The sequence below is a fragment of the Lactuca serriola genome, chromosome 4 (assembly GCF_051521515.1).
Source record: "Lactuca serriola cultivar US96UC23 chromosome 4, Lser_US96UC23_V15, whole genome shotgun sequence".
Lineage (NCBI taxonomy): Eukaryota > Viridiplantae > Streptophyta > Magnoliopsida > Asterales > Asteraceae > Lactuca > Lactuca serriola.
Window position 1 is genome coordinate 201,674,951 of NC_136411.1, and position 4,664 is coordinate 201,679,614.

Below are 4,664 nucleotides of genomic sequence, written 5' to 3' on the forward strand. Positions count from 1 at the left end.
ACTAGAAACGAGGACGAGAGAGAAATATGGATGTTGCAGAAGGAATTAGATGTAGAAGAGTAGTAGGGAAGGATCCGGAGGCAGTAACCAGGATAGAGTTAATTAGATAACTCGATGAACAGTGGTGGAGTTAGGTATAGTTCCTAACTCTACCCTCTATTAACCCTCTTTATATATATATATATATATATATATATATATATATATATATATATATATATATATATATATATATAAAAGCTCAAATAAGAACCATTAAAGATTAAGAACCAATTTGAGAACCACTTTTATTCCCTAAATAAAAGAAATTAACATGGCGGTGGAAATGATCGAAATATTGCTCAAAATTTGATAGCTTAAATCATTCATATTTACATTTTAATAGTCACGGTGGTATTTCTGTAATATTGCTTAAATTATAAGTCATCATATGTCAGACTCGTTGAAATATTGTCACAAGAGTTAAATCCCTAAGCTTAATTTCTCCTTTTATCAGTACCACAAAGCCTCCATTTTTTCACCACTTGTCGGCAACAAAAATTTCAACGACGCAAACATTCAAAGCTCTGAATTCAAATCTATTCAAAATGCCATCACTGAATCTGATTCCACCTCCGTCACAACGATTTTTTTGCTGCCGATTATGTTGCAATGTCGCCATCAGATGTGTTGCATGACGCTCGTCGAGGATTTTAACCGCCACCACTGACGATGGTCACAACACTACCGGCGACCGGCAAGGCTAGATCCACGTGCACTGCAGCTGGGGCGGCCAGATCTACAAGATTCGGTGAGCGACAGAGTTTGATAAGGTTTTTTTTTTTATTTTTTATTTTTTTTTATTATTTTATTATTTTTTTATCTTCATATAATTATTTACGTGGTTATTTATGGTGTTTGCATCTTACTCCATCTTTGCTACTGATTTCGTGTTAAAAGTTTAATAAAAATTAGTGAATAACCTAAAGTCAATTGTGATTTTTTTATTTATAATTTTTAAGATTTGTAAATAATGTTAGATATAGAAATATTGTGTATACCTTTCTGATGCACCAAATGTTTTCTTATTTGTTATAATACTTGTGTAAAATATTAAGTTATGAATCGAAATTTGTTTTCTTATTTGTTATAATGTTTTCCTAAAATTGGTGTTTATAACTTATTTTTATGGTTTTTATATCGTGAATTAAGTTTAGAATGTGTGTTATTATGTCAGTGTTTTCTCGAAAGAGAACAAATATATTAATTTAGGTTTTTTAATTGTGATTTTTATGTTTAAATGTTTCAGTTATTGTCTTAAGCTGTGAATTTGAAACATCCAAAAATCATGACCAAAAATTCCGTTTTCAATTATTAATAAAACCATAAGTATCAAATCAACACATAAAGTCATAAGTCATTGTATCTCAAAAACATCATAAACATCTATCAACATATCAGAGTAGAAACATCCCAGGCTAAAATCATGGTGTGTGCACTTCTGTCATCTTGAGTTCTTCCCTTTGCTACCGGAAGTACCTGAAACCAAAACTAAAAACTGTAAGCACGAATCATTCCTCGGGCTTTCCCTGGCATCGAACCGAAGTCCGAAAACATATAAAACAAGCACACGCAAGAATCATGAAGATATCAAGCATACAAACAAATCCTCGTGCTTGCCTCGACATCAGACTGAAGTCCGGAAACATATAAACCTACATCGGATACTGCCCGACATTGGACCCTAGTCCGGAATATACTAACATACATAAATGGGCCGACATTGGTGCCTTAGACCTGTTCTTACAAGAGAAAACTCACCTCACACTACTGAATTCCCGCAAATAAATCTCTGGCTGCCGGCTGATAGATCCTCGAATTGTCAACATCAAAAGAAAACCCAATTAACCATTTGGGTTTCACTGCATAACCATAAACCCACACTTGAGGGTAAAAGGACCATTTTACCCCTAACCTAGCTTGATCCAAGATTAAGGCCCAAACTCATTTTCTGAAGGCCCAAAAGTCAAATAATGATCTAAGGCCCACATATGGCCCAATTTTCGAAATTAGGCCCACGCCCCTCACATGGGCATTACCCTAAAGCCCTTCCAAATATTCTAGTCCATATACTTGTTCTTGGATGGTCCATCAATAGCCCAATCAACAAAGCCCAAAAGAAAGGCCCACCTTAAGGCCTAAACAAAATTAGGGTTTTCACATAAAATGACAATTAGGGTTAAGTGTTCTTACTTAACCCATTAAGGACTTAATGCATTAAGTCCATCACTCCACTAGACCAATCATACCATGTGGCGGGCATAAGCCATAGATTCAATCCAATGGTCCAAAATGCGGGTCTCGGCAAGTCCAAACTAAAATATCCAAGATTAGGGTTTTCTAAACCCTAATTAGGGTTTCCAACCCAATCACAAGCTAACTAAGCCCAAGATTAAGCTATTGGGCCGATTAGGGTTTCATTATGTCGATCACCACATACTACCACCTCGGGCGGTGGTGGTCCATGGCTGTTTATGGCGGCAGCCACCACCTCACGGTGGTGGTGGTGATCTTCTTCACTTTTGACTAAGAAAAACTGATATAACATTCAAAATTACACACACAACCACCTCCCACGATGGTTAGTGACGACAATTGCTTGCAGAAAATGACAGACACCATGGTTGGCTGCTATGGTGGTACGCCTCACCTCCGGCTGTCATTCTTTATGATTCTAGCAGCAACACAAGTAAGAAACGATGTGAAACAACATCCCTCGGCCACCTACTTGGTGGCTGACAACGTCGAAGTTAGCGGAAACGACGGTTGAGGCCGGCAACGACAGCAAGGGCATTCCCTACGTCACGCACACCGGAAAGAATGAAGGAGAAGAATAAATGGGTTGTAGCTAGCTTACCGAGTGCCTTCGGTCGTTCATAACTCAAGTAGTGGCATTCACAGCCTCTTTCGTTTGTCTCGGTTTCTCTTCCGGCTTCTCTTACGTCTTCGGAAGTAGCGTTGAGGTGGCGCTTATCGGCGAGGCAGTAGGCGACGACCTTGTCTAATTAGGAAAACAACAAGAAGAGAGGTGGCGGATGAGGAGGCTCACATGGTGGCAGTTGATGAAGATTAGGTTTAAGGTTCGCATCTTCCAAACGAGAGGGAAAAGAGATACGGGGTTAAAACCGTGTCTCATTTCAAACTTTTTTCCATATTTCCAAAATTAGCCCTTCCTCACAAAATCTTTTTCAGTTTAAATCCAAAATTACCCTTTAGCCCCTGCCACTATAAATCCTTTCATATTAAGTCCAAAAATTACCAATTAGCCACCAACTTTAATAATCTATTACAATTTAAGTTTCATAGTTACCATTTAACCCTCAATAATAAAAAAATGTAGCTTTTAACACCCCAATGTGTAAACCCCGTTAATTAGTACGACTTAGGGCTAAAATTCAATGCTTAAAAATACGTCTCGGGGGCTAGGGTTAATTATTTATTTATTTATTTATTTATTTTTAAAAAACGGACATTTATAGAATTTTATGTATTAAGCTGTGATTTTTGTATTAATTGCATTAAACTATGAAATTTCTGTTTAAATTATAAATTGACTACATTAAGCTGTGAATTTTTTGTATTAAATTGTGAATGCGTTAAGTTGTGAATTTTGTTTATTATAATGAGAATTAATCATATTAAGAAAATTAAATTGATAATATGGTTATGAATTTATACCATTTGTGTACTAAAATGTGATTTTTTTTTTGTATAAATGTGATTTTTATGTTTTAAAATATGAATTACCTGTATTAAGTTGTGCATTTTTTATTTAAAATGTGAATTGACTATATATTAAGCTATTAATTTTGTGTATTAAACTATGTTTTTAGTGTATTAAACTATGAATTGACTGCATTAAGCTATGAATTTTCTGTTTGAACTGTGAATTGACGATATTAAGTTATAACTTTTTAATGAATTTTGTGTTAACATAGAATGGTTTAACTATGAATGTTTGTTTTAATTTTCTTGTGGATATATTTATTTTTTGTGTTGTATAAATATGTAAGAGTGAATTAGTTTTTATAATTATTTTGCATTAAACTCTAAATAAGTGAATTTATTGGTATATTAAATTGTGAATATAGTATTTGAGTAATCAATTAATGATTTTATATACATGTCTTATTAGAATGATGATTGCGACGATAACAAATGTGGTTGGTGGTGGCGTGTGGTAGTTGGTGGTGGTAGAGTTTGAATTTAACTTCTTTAAATATGTGAATTAGTGGATAATAGATTGTATTATGTTATGTTGTGAATTTTATATATTAAACTATAAATTGATTGTATTAAATTGTATAATTTATATAAATTTTGTGTTAAAATATGAATAAATGTATGCTTAAAAATATTAAATTTTGTATTATTGAATTAATATGTTTATTAAACTGTGATGAATGTATTTTAAATTTTGAATATATCTTATACACAATATATTTTTTAAACAAACTTACAATTTAGAAAAAGGAATATTGAATTTGTAAAGGCACATTCTATTTTTTTTTTATTTAAAATTTCTCTATTTTAAGTATTACCAAAGAAATGTGAACTATAACGTTTGTTCTATTAAATTATGAACACGAACTCAAAATTATCATTGAATTTGGTGTTAGTTCGGC

General features: G+C 33.4%; 1 long non-coding RNA gene across 1 annotated transcript; it reads left to right on the forward strand.

Annotated features, from left to right (window-relative positions):
* Positions 1 to 401: 401 nt before the first annotated feature.
* LOC145103166 (uncharacterized) lies at positions 402 to 4,372 on the forward strand. The gene is made up of 2 exons (XR_013706385.1): positions 402 to 812; positions 4,175 to 4,372. It is a non-coding gene; the product is annotated as an uncharacterized LOC145103166 (long non-coding RNA).
* Positions 4,373 to 4,664: the final 292 nt, after the last annotated feature.